Below are 20214 nucleotides of genomic sequence, written 5' to 3'. Positions count from 1 at the left end.
GTGCATGCTGACATTTTGCACATAAGACATTGTACTTTTGCAGTAACCCACAGTCAAAGCAGTTAACGTAAACATCAAAGTTTTTCTGTTGTTTTATTATGTTAACTTTGGGCAGATATTTACAGCTAATAAAACTGCAACTTGCGAGCAGAAACACGTCCAATATGTTTGTTTGTCTGCTCAGACTCAAGAGGTTACTGATTGACAGCACATGGATGAGAGAATCAGGTAGGAAAGAACAAATTATTTCTCTGTCCAACTTTCAAACAGCGTCTCTTTGAAGTTTCTTTTCCTTCTAAATGACAAGGGGAGGGGGGGAGGGGGGGTTGGCATTATACATTAATTTAAAGAAGCCTTTAAATCATGAGATAAAAGATGGAGAATAGCTGTTTTTTATGTTTTATGTTTAAGAAAAACATATTTGTAAACCACTCAGCTAGTTCACTGGTTTTTCGGCACCAGTTGTCAGGGAATAAAACTTCTTTTTTTGCATTAAATGTTGCTCTGCCGCCTGAGTTTTTCTTTCATTCTGTCTCACGTTGACTTTTATTCTTCCTGAAATTCAAGCTCTTTTTTCCAGGTTTTCTGGAACTTTTGAAGATATCTTTTATTTTAAGATGTTTTCCACACTCCAGTCCCTGACAAAAGACTTGTCACAACAGCTTATGACCTGACTTTTAATTAATCCATTGGTTTTAGAAATGGCTCATATGAAAGCTAAAACCCTCCCACATTATGTTTAATATACTGAAATAAATTTGACTCACTGAAGAAAGATTCTGTGTTCACCTAATGAACATAGAAAGGTCTTATTTTGACAAGACACGGGTTTTGTCGTCTACAGAGAGTAATGTGAAAATTTAACAAATAATTTCCTTCAAATACAAAAATATGTTGCATAACATCAGAACAGCTTGCAGTATTCTGTCTTAAAATGGTCTCCACGGTCGAATCAGTGCTCAGAAATCAGCACCAAGCAAAAGGCAATTGAAAAACCATGTGGCATTTGGCAAGTCCCACAGCCTGCTAAAAGGATGGATGCTGGAAAAGGGGCAGAAGGTGGATTTCTTAGATGAATCTTCAACTAAATTACATCACAGCCACTGCAAATATTTCAGGAGACCTACTGGAGCCCGCATGGTTATCAGAGATTCATCCAGAAAACAGTTATAAAATCACGGTCTGGGGTTACATCCAGTATAGGGGAGTACGAGAGATTTGTAGGGTGGAAGGCAGCCTAAAATGTCAAGAACTATTAGCGACCTCTTACATTCCCAACCCTAAAAGGGGTCATATTTTGCAGCAGGATGGTGCTCCATCGCACACTTCCATCCAGTGTCCTAAATTAACTTCCTAATTCACCGGCCAAGTTGGCCGGTAGATGTAAGAATCAACCGGCCAAGCATATTTTTATTGGGCAAAATAGTAATTCTGACCCTAACCCATGTTAAATATCTCCAAATAATCCTGCTAAGTAATTAGCCTGAGCTAAATGCTAGCTGTTAGCAAATGGACATGACGGAGTTGCTGTAGTTCTCATGTTATATGTGCGAGTGTTTGTGTATGTGTGCCTTTGTTATCATACAAGCTGAAAGCATGGGTACATAAAGAAGCATCCTCCCAAATGATGACTGAAAAACATGACTACATTGAGTCGGCATGTGGCAGCTAGCCCTCTGAAATTTTCTCGGCAAATGGAAAATTGCAGAGTGTTAATTTCGGACCCTGCATCAATCTCTACATCAAAGTTCCTCAAGAAGAAGAAGATCACAGAAGAAGATCAAGGTGCTCCAGCACTGGCTAGCAAAGTCACCAGACATGAACATCATTGAGCATGTCTGGGGTAGAATGAAAGAGGAAGCATGGCAGACTAAACCAAAGAATTTTGATGAACTCTGGGAGGCATGTAAGACTGCTTTCTTTGCTATTCCTGATCACTGCATCAATAAACTGTATGAATCATTGTCAAAGCGAATGGATGCAGTCGTTCAGGCTCATGGAGGTCATACAAGATATTAAATATGGATCTCACAGCACCACTACTTAATTTACTGATGTTATGCAACATATTTTTGTATTTGAATTAAATAATTTGTTAAATTTTCACATTACATTCTGTAGGCGACAGAACTTTTGTCTTGGCAAAATCAGACCTTTCTGTGTCTATTAAATGAGCAAGCTTTTTTCAGTGAAGCAAATTTATTTTGCTATATTAAACATAATTTAAGAGGGGTTTTGTGAGCTTTGATATGAGCTATTTCTAAAACCAATGGATTAATTACAAGTCAGGTTATAAGCTGCTGTTTCTATAAATTGGATAAGATTTTGTCAGAGACTGTATGTATCAAATAATTTTCTTCATGTATGTTGTGACGTTCAGAGCCTTTGAAAAGGCAAAAACTGTGAGAAAACTTGTGTTTATTCTTATTTCTAATTAATGTGAGACTGGCTGATATTTGCCTCGAGCAAAACATATTGAATAGCTACTTCGCTGTTTCTCCCTGACATGAGTGACGTGAAATATAATTATATCAAAGAGAAATTAATAAAAGTGTTGACAGGAAGACAGTTGGTTAGCTTTTTTTCTATTTACTTTTATTCTGACTCTATTTACTCAGAAAAAAACTCTGAAGAACTTGTTTCTTCCTAATGATGATTAGGAGGAGGTCTCTGCAGATAGCTGGGGAAGAGATAAGAAATAACAAAGAATCTATTTAATTTAATTAACAGACAGAAATAAAACAGAGAAATGAAACTGTAGATGAAAAAGAAAGTTGAGAATGGAAAACAGGGAAAATAGGCAGCTTCTCTAAAAAGCTTTATGCCTCACATACCAAGTTTGATATACATAGAACAATATTTTTTCAAAGGTTTGCCATTGTTCTAAACTTTTTAGACTTTACTGATTTGTTGCTGCTTTTACTGAGTTTTGCAAGAATAAATATGTCGAAACCTAAAGGTGTTTTGTAAGGTCTTAACATGTTCAGAATTAGATATGTTGTAGTTAGAAATCAGGGCCTTCACTCAGAGTGCAATGCAGCTGAAACGGCAAAGCAGAAACAGAGTCTGATAACAAATTGTACACCCATGGGCCTGACGGTCCTAGCTGGCACAGAGCCCGTGCGGGTGTTGATTTTAATGACTTGTTAGAATGTCAGTCAGGTGAAAACCACAAAACAACACCTTACATTTATTCTTTATACCCCCTGTATCTGATTCAGGATTTCAGGGTCGACCACAAAGGACTTACGTATAGACTGAAAACAATGCACAGTCTCACACTCATATTCAATCAATTTAGATTCACCACTCATGAATGTATATCTTTTGAATTCAGAAACAAAAGCAACAACAGAAAGCACCTACACTGTAACAAAACAACTGAAGGTGGCGCATAATTGTCAAGTACCAGAAATACATGGCTGTTAAACTTTGTGATGAATAGAAATGTCTAACTCTGCCCTTCTGAGTCATGAACCATCTTTGTTTGTAGAAACAGCTGCAAATCTACCGCAGTATGTCTGTGTCATATTTGTATATTTAAATACATTTTAACCCATACTCCTTTGCAAAACAGGTAAAGCTAAGCTAGATGGAATGGAGAGCATCAATGAACATCAATTTTCAAGTATGGCTGCAGATATTATAGTTAAACACTTAAATTTAATTCAATTCAATTACATTTTATTGATGTAGGGCCAATTCACAACACGTCATCTCAAGGCACTTTACAAAGTCAAATTCAATCAAATCATACAGATTGGTCAAAAAGTTTCCTGTCTAAGGAAACCCAGTAGATTGAATCAAGTCTTGACTCCTCATGAAAGAGCGTAGAGCCACAGTGGACAGTTGTCTGCGTTGTCGATGGCTTTGCAGAAATCCCACATACTGAGTATGCATGAAGCAACAGAGGAGATGAAAACTCTCCTTTAACAGGGAGGAAAGCAACAGAACCAGGCTTAGTGTGAATGATCTTCTGCTTCTACCGCCTAGGGGTTAGAGAAGACAGCGGCAAGATTGATCCAGGAATCATTTCAATGTTATATGGTATTAGCAGATGATCTAACTCCCCTGGATGATGTCACAGCTAACAGAACACCAGACCAGGTGTCCCTACTATGAAGAAAAAAAAATGACAGAGAACAAAAAGTTGAAATAACAACAAACAATGCAACTTGAAGAAGAGTAGGACACTCTGCAGAGTGAGATAAATACACCCCAATGTCCTCCAGCAGCCTAAGCCTATAGCAGCATAACTACAGAGATAACTCAGGGTAACCTAAGCCACTCTAACTATAAGCTTTGTCAAAAAGGAAAGTTTTAAGTCCAGCCTTAAAAGTAGACAGGGTGTCTGCCTCACGGACCAAAACTGGGAGTTGGTCCCATGGGAGAGGAGCCTGATAGCTAAAGGATCTGCCTCCCATTTTAGTTTTAGAGACTTTAGGAACCACCAGCAGACCTGCAGTCTGAGAACAAAGTGCTCTGTTAGGAACATACGGAGTAATCAGAGCTCTGATATATGATGGTTATTCATTATTAAGGGCTTTATATGTGAGGATAATTTTAGATTATATTCTTCTATTCTTAGTTTTGGATTTTGACTAGACCATTCTAATAAATGAATATGCTTTGATGTAAACCCTTTCCATTTTAGCTCTGGCTCTGTTTAGTGCGTACATGCTGAAAAGTGAGCCTTCATCCAAGCCAACAGGTTTTCTTACAGCACTTACCAATATTTAGCCCCCTCTGGCCTCATCCCCTGTGTCTCCTGAATTTTATTTAGGGGTATCAACGTTAAGGGGGTTAATACAAATGTACATGAAGTATGTTTTTCTTCTCAATTTCCAATTATTAAATACTTTGTAATGATCCATCACTATACAACAATTTTTTTTATTTCTTTGTTTTGTTTTTTGTTTTTGTTTTTTGGGGGGGAGGGGGTTCCATGGTATGTGAATACAGTGGTGGATCAATGGTCTTCCAGTTTAAAAGAGACGCCTGGAGTCATTGAAGCAAACAACCATTGGTTCTCCTGGTAACGAGAAGTCTCTCCTTGTGTATGAGAATGTCCTCTTTCTTTTATGCAGCGAAGCAGGAAGTTCGTATTTTGTGCTTCATCAATTCTGTCAGGAGTGTCTGTATGCAAATGATCCTGTCACATAATCTCCAAAGTCAACTCCTGTTATTTAAGCCTCTTGACAGAATCTCACATTTTATCTCCCAGCACACAATTCTACTGATTGTGCAGTACTGCTTTATTAAACAGTGATAAGAAAAAAAACTATCTTCATCATCTTTCATCTTCATTTTTTCTTGTAGAGTAAAATGTTTAAAGGATGAATCTACATGAGAATTAAATTTTTTTCCCATTAAGTAATTTTTTATGTTCATGAAATAATAAACACAAGAAAAAGGGTGGAACATTAAGTGGACAGTACTGGCGACATAATGTCCCGGGTTCCAGCTGTGTAGTTCACACAGAGACTGGTAAAAACTCACAATGCACAATTTTAAGCCATCCTCATTCACAGCTTCCAGCATGTAGGAGTTTTACAGCTAGAATCCTGGTGACGTCATAGAGTGACCAGAAGCTGGCTGACTGAGCTCCTGCAGAAAAATAGTCTGAAAAAAACCATAGATTCCCCAAGAAGCGATGGTATCTCTGATTAGGTAGAGAAAATGATTGTCCTTCCACTTAGCATTTGTCTGGGCAGAGAAAATGTATATACCATAAAACTATCTAAATATCACTTATTTTTTTCTGTTTTGCTTTTTTTATGCCTAACTGCTTGCGTGCTAATAGGCTGCTGAGTCTGATGTCACAAATTTGTTTTGTAAAGCTGATGAAGGGAAAACTACTGCAACATGACCTTATTCCATTTGATTAGTGTTTTCCCTTCATCTTGTCTGGTGTGGTCTAGAGTCTCTAAATGTAGAATGGGAGTCTCCTCTCCCATGGAACCAACTCTCAGTTTTGGTCCGTGAGGCAGACACCCTTTTCACTTTTACGACTAGGCTTAAAACTTTCTTGAATTTTCCTCCAGAACTCTACATTCATGCAAGTTGCTGCTCTGGATTGGATTCCAAATTAATTTTTGCAATGCAAGAATCTCAGTTTCAGCACAAGAGCGGCCCGGATGAAAAAGTGAGACTTATTTTGACACAGTCATCCACATCCATATGTGTACCAAAAGGGAAATACATGTATCTGTTAATAAGCTCAGAGGATGAAAAGTCTGTAAATCGCCTCTCAAACTTTGCCAAGCTGCTCTGAACTTGCTGACGATATTGTTCAAAGTCAAGCTGTGTGACATCTTGACCTTGACCTTTTTAGTTCTGCTTGCATGCAAGGAAGGTTCCTCAGGTCCCTGTGTAGCAGCAGTTGGAAAGTAATTTTAGCCTGCTTTTGAATGTGTTCACTAAGCTGATCATATGTATGATATTTTTGTCTTTACCTGGAAGCTCCAGGTTAAGTTCATTGAGCAGGCCAGTGAGATCTGCGAGAAATGACAAATGCAAGAGCCACTCGGCATTCTCCAACTTTGGATGGTCACCGTGGCATGAGTGCTTCAGAAAGCAGGAAGCCCCTGATTTCAGACAACAACTCACATAATCTTTCCAAAAATGTACCTCTGCTTAGCCATCTTACGTCCGTATGCAGCAGCAAATCTGTGTGTTCTGCACCAGCCTCTTTTAGGTGAGGCTGGAATAACCACCTCTATAGACTCCTGGTCCGTACACTGCACACAACCTTCATGGCAACATCCATCATGTCTTTCATGTTTAAAATCTTTCCACATAATGACTGCTGGTGGATTTTACAGTGATAGTTCAGGATATCGGGAAAGATTCACTTCGCTTGCAGAGTGCAATGACTCAACTGGTGTGGCCTGTCATCACTGGAGCACCATCGGTCGTTATAGAAATGAGCTTGAAGAGGGGTCATTTGCTGTGTCCTTTGTCTGTCCTCTCAATGGCAAAATTGTGAGCAGCTCCTCCTTACCACTTATTTCCAAAAACACCATCCTGATAAATACACACAGCTGGGCAACGTCTATCACATGGGTCGACTCATCAAACTGGAGGGAGAAACACTCACATTATTCAATGTCCTTCTTTAGCTGTTTTGTCTTGTAATAGTATTCCGGGACAACTGCACATTTTTTGTAGCAGCCATAATCTCACTTTTATTCTTAGAATCACTGAACAGTGCATCTTATGCCTCCATATATGCCTCTTTTACAACCTCAACATCTTTGAAAGACTTTTTTATGCATGGCAAGAACATTGCTGACCTGGTACGGTGCAATAGTTGCAGTCTTACCCTTGGTGTTGTTGTGCAATTATACACTGTTTAAAGTTATTTAATGCCTATTAAATAACTCTCTGTCTGTTGAGTATTGTCTGGTGATAATCAGCTGTTAAACTGATATCAAGACAATGGTTGAAAGGGATGAATTTGAGCATTAGCGATCTTTTAACAGAAAACTCTGCACATACATAGAATAAAGGAGTGACAACTTCTTTTTAAGTTCTAGAATTTAATAACAGAAATAAAATGAACATCCAGAGAACATCACTATATGATACTGTTTATCTGAATTAACACTATATTTCAATTAACAAATCCTCTCTACTTGGCTAGTGAAACTTAACTAAACTACTAAGCAAAACGAAGATAAGGAACTATTTACATGCAAAACAAACAAAAGACAAAACAAAAGTGGTTGATAATAATCAGAATAATTCAGTGAGTCCTTGTTCACTGCAGATCTGATTCAAAAAGCATGTAATGGAGTTAAATTAGCTTAACTAATTTAGAAAAACATTTGGCATGTGTTTCAATCTATTCAAAATGCGAATCCTGAGTTTAACAAAACATTATTTGAGGAAATAACATTTTGAGAAATGATTTGCTCAGTAAAATGACTACCTTAGGAGAGCTTGAATTTATCAATGCAATGATACCTCCGGAAGCTCAGGGGCGCTGCGGCAATCGGTCACTAAAATCAGTTTAAAGTTACCAAAATGCCTTAAAATCTACATTAATATTCCATATTAATGTGGAAATACACAGGAAAGGCTCATAGCACTATCGAATGATGGCAGAGCAAAACGATCAAGCTTTATGCTTTAAAACAGGCTCCTTTTGAATGTCCGGGACCGGATGTTAACAGAAGCTAATAGCATTTTGGCTAACGGGTTTTCGACATTAACAAATAAAAGCTTCGGTTTTATTTTAGTCATAATGAGTGGGCTGGATAACGTTAACATTAATGTACCATCAATGAATGAAACCCTTGTGGAGATAACCTTTGTTATAACCATAAAAACACACTCGACAACGACATGGTACCGAATGCTAGCAATGAGCTATTCCGTTAGCCCTCTGTTTTAAAGCAACCATGTGTAGCAATTTACAAAACATTTCCCAATAAACCATTTAAACTCTCCCTTTGGTTTCCCTGTCCAAGTTGTTGGCGCCTCGTGTGAGTTCAGTCCACTTTGGTCAACCAGGGAAGGCAGTGAAAAGGAACCGTTGTTCCTTCAGCAGTGGCTAGCGTTTAGCTCTGTAGCAGCATGTGGTGGTGGGGGGGGGGGAGGCCTCAACTGACGGTCCACGCAGTCTCTATGTCAGCTCCCTCTTTCTCTCAGCATACAAAGTGGGTCTTTCTGCCGGCTTTTCAGCTCCGTCTGGGGTTTGCTTCCCTGTAAAGGCTGACAAAAATAAACAAAGCTGTTATTGGCGTGGCTGGATTTTTTCCTCCTGCTCCTGACGCTGAGGTTAAGACAGCAGACTTAACTCTGATTTGCCCGGTTATCCCCGGGCGAAGAGGAATCTCTCCCAGGTGCTGGATGATGCGTCCTTCAGGCCCATCTTCCTCCTCCTATGGCCCAGGCAGGAAGGAGGTGAAGGCTGGGTGGCAGTTTCTCCCGGTGCCAGGGAGGTCCTCCACTCCGCAGAGGAGAAGCATCCCCCTCTTTCGCCTGGTCACTCCATCGAAGCAGGCAGATGAGTTTAGCAGCACTCTCCGTGCAGCTGGCGGGCTTTGTAGGCTCTCCCTCAGCAGCACCCTGCTGAGGGAGGGGCCGTCCTCGCCTGGAAAATCTTCCACTCACAAACCAATTTTAATCCTTCCCCATATCACAGTTAACACAATTTAGCCATGGTGTGATGGCACTACATTGTTGGGTCGGGCGAAAAGTGACCGCTGCGCAGCCTGCTGTTTTTTCAGCTCCCAGACTTTCTGGGCCTGTGGGGAAATTATTGTGGATTGTCTTAAAATGTCCCTCCAAGTTCCCCTTTTTAGGCAATGCCACACTTGCACTACAAATAAGACAAATTGTCTTTGAGTTGCAAAATTCAAAAAAAGTAGTCCTCCTCCCATTCTGGATGAAAATAATAGTTTGTTGTTTTTTCCCTTCTGCCATTTTGTGGCGCTAATAATATGGTGGGCTGCTTAATTGATTGACTGAAGCCCGTCATAACCACTCTGGCTGAGCAGCAACTGACGGATCGCCTTCAGTTTGATTGTGGCCGATAGGAAAACTTATTTTTTGTTCTTGTTTTTTCTCGTCAGTAATATGTTTGAGTGCACCTGGGACTGTAGGTTAAGCAAGTCCAGTCATAGGATTAATGCTCAGCATCAAACAATGAATTAAAAATAAACAGTTCTGTAATTCTCACGATCCACAACAGACTGACCCAAGATCGGCCTGTCGATCGCGATCGACTGGTTGGGCACCCCTGTTAGAGAGATAGAGACAGAGATAGAGAGGCTTAGGTTACCCTAAGCTATCTGTGTAGTTATGCTGCTATAGGCTTAGGCTGCTGGAGAACATCATAATCTATTTCTCCCACTCTACTGAGTTTTTCTACTGTTCTCCAACTTTGTATTTTTTATTCAACTTTTAACTTATTGTTCTCTCTGTCTTTTTTGCTCTTCATAGTAGGTACCTCTGGCCTGGTGTGCTGTTAGCTATGACACCATCCAGGGGATGCAGACATTCTGCCATTACCCTTTCTAACGTAGAAAAGATTCCTGGATCAGTGTGTGTGCTTTTGTGCTTTTTTTGTCTTTTTATGTCTTCTCTCACCCCTAGTCGGTTGTGAAAGATGGCTGATCACACTGAGCCTGGTTTTGGTTCTGCTGGAGGTTTCTTTCTGTTAAAGGGATTTTCCTCTCCACTGTTACTTTATTCATGGTCAGTGTGAGAGATTGCTGTAAAGCCAGCGCAATGCAGACAACTGTCCACTGTGGCTCTATACTCTTTAATGAGAAGTGAATGTTGCTTGTGAAGACTCTATGCAATTTGTGGGGTTTCCTTAGATAGTAAACTTTTTGACCAATCTGTCTGACTGATTTTCAGTTTGACTTTGTAAGGTGCCTTCAGATGACGTGTTGTGAATTGGCACCTTATAAAATGTAATTGAACTAACCTGCATATAATATGTCTGCTTGGCTCCTATAACTAAGCTAAATTGAGTCTCTGTTCTTCCAGCTGCTAATGCTGTAGCTAAAGCTCTCCTATTTCTCAGAGGATAGCCAAAATGTGTTTTGTTGTTATTTGTATTAAGTATTTGAATTAATTGTACTTAAAGGTTTACTTAGGACTTGGATAGGTTGCTAAATAGTGCAACAATCAATATTTTCTTTGTATTTAGGTTAAGCTGCTAATTTCACATATGGCATCCTCACGCTTCCATCATCTGCTAGATTGTGAGTGTTTATCCATTTTAATTAAGCTGCCATCTTGGTGGTCCACTCCATCCAATCAAGTTATTGTGATGGCTGGTTAACACAACATTAAGAATCAACTGTCCATTCTCTCATTAAAATGATAATTTATTTTTTCTTCTGCTTTGCATTGGAAAATGGTTGTTTGAACAATGTTCCCAATTGGTTTTATCACAAATTTTGCCTCATTTAATTCAGTTGAATTCAAATCTACTTCTATAGCGCCAGTTCACAACACATGTCATCTCGAGGTACATGATTTAAACCTGGAGGCATAAACTGTGTGCTGACCAGCTTTCTGGACATCTTCAACCTCTCCCTGCAGCTCTCCATGGTTCCTGCCTGTCTGAAATCCTCTGTTATCATGCATATCTCCAAGAAACCTATCATTACCTGCCTCAATGAATATTGTCACATTGCTCTGACCCCAGTCATCATGAAGTGCTTCGAGAGGATCCTCCTAAAGTATATCAAGGACGCCATCCCTGCTGGCCTGGACAGCCTGCAGTTCGCCTACAGGGAGAATCGCTCCACGGAGGATGCTGTCTCGTTAGCACTGCACTCAGCTCTGACTCATCTGTAGCATCCCAACACTTATGTGAGCATACTCTTCATGGACTTCAGCTCAGCATTTAACACCATGCTCCCAGACATGCTGGCTCTGAAGCTCCACACCTCTCTGCCCCTGGAAGTGAATTCCTCACCAACAGACCCAAGGTGGTGAGGATAGGGAATCACATATCTGCTCTACTGATCTTCAACACAGGGATGTCTTAGGGCTGTGTCCTTAGCCCAGCCCTCTTCACCCTTTTCACTCAGTACTGTTCTGCTGTCCACCCCACAAACACTGTGGTGAAGTTTTCAGACACCACTGTAGCGGGTCTCATCTCCAACAATGATGAGTCTCACTACAGGGATGAGGTCAGCAATCTAACATAGTGGTGCTCCAGGAACAACCTGATCCTGAACACCCGCAAGATATTTAGTAAGGTAATAATAGACAACAGGAGGTCCAGGAGGACTGAACACACTCCTCTCTACATACAGGGAGAGGTGGTAGAGTGCGTGTATAGCATTAGGTTCCTAGGCATTCACATCTCCTCAGACCTCTCCTGGACTGCAAACACCTCCCACCTGGTGAAGAAAGACCAACAATGGCTCTTCTTCCTCAGGGAACTGAAAAGGTCTAGACGTTCCACTAAATTTCTTAAGAACTTCTATAGAGCTACCATAGAGAGTGTTTTATGTATCAATATAACTGTATGGTATGGGAGCTGCACAGTTCAGGAGAGGAAGGACTTAGCACGTGTGGTGAGAACAGTGCAGGGGATTGTGAGATGTCGTCTGCAGGTTCTGCACTCAATTTATGCAGAACGAGTCCTGTTATTCATACTTTTTTTAAATGTTTGTATTTTGAGGCAAACACCAAATAGGAGAAAATAACAGAAACGTTCAGCATGCAACGTTTGCAACCTCCCCCCATCACACACCTTAAGTCAGGACCTTATAGAGCCACTTTAGCTGCAAGTCAATTTAGATCAGTCTCTATATCTGGATCGTCTTCACTCATACCTCGTCCTGCCTGTGTTCATCACGTCTGCCAGTCAGAGCTTCCCATGTCTGCCTGCCAGAGCTTCCCATGTCTGCCTGATTGAGCTTCCTACGTCTGCCAGCCCGTGCTCCCAACATCTTCCTGCCAGTGCTTCCTTCATCTGCTAATAACTCTCTCTGCTGAGCTGCCGGCTCTTCCTCAACCCAAGCTCTCCAAGAACTCTCTCTGCTGTGCTGCCGGCTCTTTCTCAACCCAAGGACTCCAAGAACTCTCTCTGCTGTGCTGCCGGCTCTTACTGAACTCTCTCTATGCTGAGCTGCCAGCTCTTCCTCAACCCAAGCGCTCCAAGAACTCTCTCCGCTGTGCTGCCGGCTCTTCCTCAACCCAAGGGCTCCAATAACTCTCTCTGCTGTGTTGCTAGCTCTACCTCTACCCCAGCGCTCTCCCACCTGCTCGGGGGGCTTCCTGGCTCCCCAGCGTGGCACCCCTCCAGCTCTCTCTGGTCCACCTGCTTCAGCCGTCACCATCCACCTGCTCCAGCCCGGTACAGAGTGTTGGTTCTCATCCTCCACTACTCATCAACTTCCAAAAAACCTCCAGAAACTAAGCTCAGTGTGTGGTTGTGTTTGGGTTCATCAGAACATTACATGACAGGTAGGCTTTTGCCCCACATGCAGAACACACTCAGGAGACAAGATGTTTATTGAAAACAGGAACTGGTAATCCGGGGCTGGGAAAATGGGAGCAAGCCTTTTGGCTGTACAGCAGAGGATGACAGGGTGGTTAAGAGTGCAATGGATGAAAGGAATTTTGATTGAGAAGTTTTGCTTACAGATGGTGATAAGTGGAACGGCAGGGAGGAATGAGTGGGTTTTGAAGAGTGGTTGGTGGTGGAGGCGAGGAGATGGACTTCAGAGATGAACTGCTTGGGAGTAACGTGTCTGAACCAGGTGGCGTATTGGAAGGGACCGAGGTAAATAGCACCCTGTTGGAGGGTGAGCAGGGTTCAACTGAAGAGTGGCACGCAGAGGAGAAGGCCAAGAAGCTGCCAGCAGGAGACACAGCAAGTTGAATATCTATAGGCTTGAGTCTGGTTGTGTGAAAACTGAGTAACTTCTGGAGATAGAAAAAAAAGTAACATGGATGTATACATGCAGCGTTTACTCTATTGTGTATCTACTGTCTCCAATTTTTTTTTTGTCGATAAGGTTTTACGATTGCTCAATACATCTAGGTGTATACAGAATAGCTTCATGTTGTTCTTTGACACTTCAACATGCAACCAGAAATTGGTTAAAGACTCTAAGAGATCTGAAAGTTATTGAACAATAAAGTTGTCTAAAACATGACAATATCATGCTAGTATCACACATATATATGTAACATATAAATTACCCGTCTGTAAGAGAAGTTTGTGCTCTACTTTAACTAATTTAGTTAAAGTAGAGCACATCTTGGGACTAAGGTCCCAAGATGGCCGAAGCAGCGTGAGCGTTTGCGCCAGCGTCTGATGCAAAGCTCTGACTAATTCATCATATTTTGCTGCTTCACCCTTGCTAAGGTCGAAAAAAGGAAAAAGAAAAAAGAAAAGAAAAGTCAGACTTATATTAAGTGACATATAAGCAGTACGATTTCTGCCTTTCTGCTTTTGCCCGCAATCTGAGCGTTTTTTTTTTTTTGTGCTTTTTTACTTGATTGCTGTGCGTCATGGCTGAGGTCTCCCTTCAATCCATTTGGGACGCAATTCAAAAAGTTAAGGGACAAGTCACCGAGGAAGTGAAAGCCCATTTGGACATGAAGATTGGTATGGTCCAAGCAGGCCTGATGGATATTCAACAAAGTTTGACCACAATCACGGGGCAAGTCACTGAGCTCCAGCAGAGAGTGAGTGCGAATGAGGATCAAACTGACAGCCTGCTAGCGCGCGTGTGTGCACTGGAGAAAGACAATGTTTACCTTAAAGAAAAGGTGGATGACTTGGAGAACCAGAGCAGGAGATCCAACCTGCGCCTTATCGGCATACCGGAGAAGATGGAAGGAGCAGACATGATCACTTTCATCGGGCAGACAATCCAGAATGTCCTCGGAAAGGAGAATTTCCCCGTGGCCCCACCGGTGGAGAGGGCACACCGACCTTCGCCAGAGCCTTCAAACCCGACGGCCCACCCAGGCCCATCATGGTGAAGTTTTTGAACTTCCAGGATAAGGCGAAGATCCTGCGGCTGGCCAGGGAAAAGGGAAACCTGCAGATCGGTGCCAATAAGATCCATATTTACCCGGATTTTAGTCCTGGGCTCATTAAAAAGCGTCGAGAGTTTGACGAAGTAAAGAAAAAACTTCGTGGGACTGACATGAAATACTCTCTGCAGTATCCCAGCACGTTGAGAGTCACTGTGGAGGGGAAAATAAAACTCTTTCATTGCCCAAAAGACGCCGAGGCATTCCTCCGTGACATCCCAGCGGAGAGGGGCCGTAGGTAATGTCCCTTCTTGTACTGTTCTGGCTGAATTCTGATATTAAAATGACAGTTCATGTGAACTGCTGAGGCTCACTGGCATGCATTGCATGGAAGTGAAGTGCTTGCCGTAAAGCGGCTGTGGCCATACACACAACTGCTGAAAACTGTCGCAAAGGTCGATCATTCGGCACAACATGTAAACGTGTATCTTCATTCGTTCTTACTTTCCTTCGTTTATCGTTTTTCTTTACTTTCCTACCTTCATCTCTTTCTTTTTTCCTTAAAAAGAAAAATATACTTTCGGCCTTTTCACTTAGAGTGTGGAATATAATGCACATGCAGCAATTAAAAAATAAATGTGTGTGTATATATGTGTGTATATGTATATGTATATATATATATATATATATATGTATGTATATGTATATATATATATATATATATATGTATGTATATATATATATATATATATATATATATATATATATATATATATATATATATATACATATACACACATATATACACATATTATAATAATTATAATAATAAATAAATAAATAAATAAATACTAGTCAGTGCCTTTGGCATCCTCTTTAATTTCTTTACCTTACTATTTTCTGATGTTGTTGTGCTTGCCTGCAATGAGTGGGTGGAATGTGTGTGTGTACTTTTGTGTGTGTGTATTTCTGCATATGATTGGGTATGAGTGGGGGTGGGGGAATTGCCACTGGTGTAGATGTTTAAAAATGGGGACTGGTGTGAAGAGTGAAAGGTGCTTTTATGTTTGTATGGAAGGTTTATGTGTTTTTGTATGTGAATGTGGCCCAGTGTCTCTGAAACTATACACTTCCTTCCATTTTTTTTACAAGAATCATGCTGAGTGATGATAGTGATGACTCCTCAAGTTCTGAAGATTTGAGTGTGATCTGCCATGGTTTAAATGCACAGAAAAACTTTTCCGATAGTATTGATTACAAGTTCCAAAATTATATGAACAGCCTTGATCCTGATATGTACGTTTACCAAAAGGAAGGTGACAATTGTTTATACTACACAGAAAATACTCCTAAAGATACACTCAATCAAAAAATGTCTTTGGTGCACTTTAATAGTAGGAGTCTACACTCAAATTTTGAAAACATTAAAGATTATTTAAATCAATTTGAAACACCATTCAGCATGGTTGCCATCTCAGAGACCTGGTTAAGGGGAGATGAAGAGTTTCAGTTTCACTTAGATGGTTATGAAATGTTTTGTATGAACCGAAAACATAAGAGAGGAGGAGGAGTAGCTTTATATATCGACAAAAATATGAACTGCAGTATTGTGGAAGACATGTCAATGTCAGTTGAGGAACTTTTTGAATGTGTAACAGTAAAAATTTCACATCCAAAAAGTAAAAACCTTATTATAAGCTGTATGTATAGAGTCCCTGGATCTGATATGAAACTATTTACGGAGTGGATGGATAAATTATTTAGCAATAAAGACACAAAAGATCTGATACTTTGCGGTGACTACAATATTAATATTTTAAATCCCACGAAACATGGCCTGACAGATGAATTTATTAACACAATGTTTACTCTGGGTTTGCATCCGCTGATCACCAAACCTACCAGAATTACAACTTATAGTGCAACATTAATCGACAATATTTTTTGTAATATTCTGGGAACCAAAGTAATTGGAGGAATATTAGTTAATGACATTAGCGATCATTTACCAGTCTTTATGGCATATGATATTGAGTATAATAAAAACAAAGAACTGGATTATGTTTCTTATAAAAGAACTGTAACGGAGCAATCTGTAGTTTCTTTAAAAAATGATCTTGCCTGTCACAACTGGGAATCTATTTATGAGGAGACTGATGTAAATGCAGCTTATGACTATTTTCTTAATACATTTCTTTCAATTTACGAAAAAAACTGTCCCTTTAGAAGTATTAGGATTAAATGTGATACAAAAACACCATGGATGACTAAGGGGCTATTAAATGCATGTAAAAAGAAAAACTATTTATACAAACAGTTCCTGAAAAGAAGAACAGTAGAAGCGGACTTTAAATATAAAAGATATAAGAATAAGTTAACATGTATAAAAAGAGAATGTAGGAAACAATATTATTCTGATCAACTAAATAGGAAAAAAAATGATATAAAGGGAATTTGGAATGTTATTAACACTGTCATTGGACGTGGATCTAGTGGACCATATCACCCGGAATATATTGTGGAGAACAATACAGTTATAACAAACAAAGAAGAAATTGCAAATGGGTTTAATGATTTTTTTGTTAATGTAGGACCAGAACTTGCTAGGAAAATTCCAATTGAAGACGATTGGTGCAGTGAATTAATAAATAACAATTTCAATTCAATGTTTTTGGCCCCTACAAATGAACAAGAGGTTTTGAGTGTATTTAAAAAATGTAAAAACAAAAAGTCACGTGACATAGATGACTTAGACATGAGATTGGTTCGAGGGGTGGCGGAAGAAATCATCAAACCATTTACACACATTTGCAATCTATCCTTCCAAAATGGACTCTTTCCCAATAGAATGAAAACTGCTAAAGTAATCCCACTCTTCAAATCTGGAAATAAGAATACTTTCACCAACTTTCGTCCGGTTTCACTCTTGCCACAGTTTTCTAAAATCTTAGAAAAATTATTTGATTGTCGGCTTCGCAGTTTCATAGAACAAAATAAATTGTTAACCGAAAGCCAGTATGGGTTCAGACAAAATAGGTCCACATCACTTGCATTAATTGATTTAATTGAAAGCATTACAGATGGCATTGATAAACGTAAATTTGTTTTGGGAATTTTTATTGATTTACAGAAGGCATTTGACACTATTGATCACAGTTTACTATTAAAAAAGCTGGAAAGGTATGGCATCAGAGGGTTACCTAACAAGTGGTTGCAGAGCTATTTGGAGGATAGAAAGCAAATTTTACAGTTTGGAAAACATAAATCTGGGCTCAGGGGCATAACATGTGGAGTACCGCAGGGCTCCATTTTGGGTCCCACTTTATTTATTATGTATATAAACGATATTAGCAATGTGTCTTCCGTTATGAAGTTTGTACTTTTTGCGGATGATACTAGTATTGTATGCACTGGAGACAACTTGGAGCAACTTTTGGCGCAAGCAACAATCGAAATGAACAAGTTAAAGAAATGGTTCAACAACAATAAATTATCACTAAATTTGAAAAAGACTAAACTAATGTTATTTGGCAAACGGAAAATTAATGTACCAATTGAAATTATTATTGATAATGTAAGCATAGAGAGGGTTAAAAAAATACTTTTTTGGGTGTGATTATAGATGAGACATTGTCCTGGAAAGATCACATTAATTATTTGCGCACAAAAGTTGCAAAATGTGTGGGAGTGATGAACAGAGTACGTCACTTCCTCAGTCAAAATGCATTGTTCCTCTTGTATCATTCACTTGTTATGTCATATCTGAATTATTGTATTGAAGTTTGGGGAAACAACTTTAAGACCAATCTTCAGCCCCTGGTTACACTACAAAAAAGAGCTATTCGAATTGCTCATAAAGTAAATTATTTACATCCCACTAATTTATTGTTTCTAAATTCTTCCAATTTAAAATTGTTTGATCTTGTAAATTTAAGGACTGCGCAAATAATGTTTAGAGCGTCAACTGGCTCTCTTTCAGATAATGTCTTAAAACTTTTTCAGGAGCGGGAGGCACTTAGCACTTATAATCTTAGAGGCGAAAATCAATTATACCAACCAAAAGTAAGAACTACATTGAAATCAATGTGCATCTCAAGTCGTGGTGTCACCCTCTGGAATAGTTTATCGGAGGAACAAAAGTGTTGTGAAAACATAAATCTTTTTAAAAAAATATTTAAGCGGGATGTCCTGAGAAAATACCTGGAAGAGAGTGAGTGATGTTCTATGAGGGTGGTGTGGTGTAGGGAAGGAGATAGTTGGGCCAGTGTGTTGTCTTGTATGCATGAGTGTGGATGTGTCGTTTGTCTTTGTCTTGTCGTTTGCAGGTCTTGGGAGTGTCCCTGGGATGAGCGGGAGGGGATTGGACATGTATAAGCTTTTGCTTCTTCCATCCCCCTTTCAAGCCATGCATCTGTATTGTTTATCAGTATATGTATTGTAAAATGTGTGCAGGTTTGAAATAAACTTTTGAATTGAAAAAAAAAAAAGTTTGACAGCAATTTCCCTTCGATATTCATTGATGGCCATGGGCGTTGTTTGGAAATCCATTACTTCTTTTCTTAGAAGGTTTTCTACATACTGACATTCCAACAGTTACAAAGTTTTAAATTTTCAATACATACAATTTGAAAATAGCCCATGCATATAATAATGATAAGGGGGCAAAGCATGTACTTTCAATACAAACACACCGCATGAAGTACTGCCTGCCTGTATGGGATGCTGAACAGCATAACATTTCCATCTTGAGACTTTGCATCCCTTGTTTCACACGAATGCCCTACAAAAAGACAAAAGAAAACATTCATCTACCTGTCTGTAGGTAGATGGATGGATGGATGGATGGATGGTGCATACATGCATGCATGCATGCATGAGTGTGGGGTGGTTTTCCTTACCTTGTTGTTTCCAAACATTGTTTTATGTCTCAATTTGACTCCCTCCAGTGGATCCAAGACTAGGGATCTCTTTTCATGGGGATAAATTACCTTGAAAAGCAAGTATTAAATAAACAATACTATTTCAGGTATCTGTGTTGTTCCTTGTGTGTTAAATGGAATTTACTACTAATTTCCAATGGTGATGTTCATTTATAATCCCCATCAAAACTTCATTTTCCATGGGTTTTATCTGTAACATATAAAACATTTGAAAAAAAACAAGAAATGTTTTTACAAATTCAGTTGGTAAATAAATAAAACTCAAAATATGAAAATAAAGAAAAAACATAAATTGAATAAAACTATTTGCTCAAGACAGTTTTTAATTACATTCTTATTTACAACATTTTATTCCTTGTATTTCAAAAACTTAAACCATTAACCTAATAATGAAAGATCATGAATGAAATGGAATTACTCTGCATTTAAGAGTATGTCCAAAATAACTGGTTAGGTTATACAGATCTTAAGCCTTGGGGATTTTCCTTTCCAAATTGCAGTCATTGCAAAGAAATCTATGACAGCTGCCTTTTCTTTTTTGTGGTAATTGTGTTCATGCACTATGATGTTCATAGAGGCATTAATGGACTGTCAAGGTAATTTTCATAGGGTTTGCAAAATGCACTTAGTTTTGTGGCTAACTGAAGAAAAAAACTCTTAAACTTATGAGCAGTACTGTGTACCTCACTTTCCAGCTCCATGTTTGGACCAAGTTGAGAAATGTCCCAAAAATATAATTTGTAGGGCATAAATATAATTTGTATTTTGGAAAGGAGAACATGTGAAACATTTCCTCCCCATGCAT

This window comes from Fundulus heteroclitus, chromosome 21 (assembly GCF_011125445.2).
Source record: "Fundulus heteroclitus isolate FHET01 chromosome 21, MU-UCD_Fhet_4.1, whole genome shotgun sequence".
Classification (NCBI taxonomy): domain Eukaryota; kingdom Metazoa; phylum Chordata; class Actinopteri; order Cyprinodontiformes; family Fundulidae; genus Fundulus; species Fundulus heteroclitus.
Note: the sequence above shows the minus strand (reverse complement) of the source record.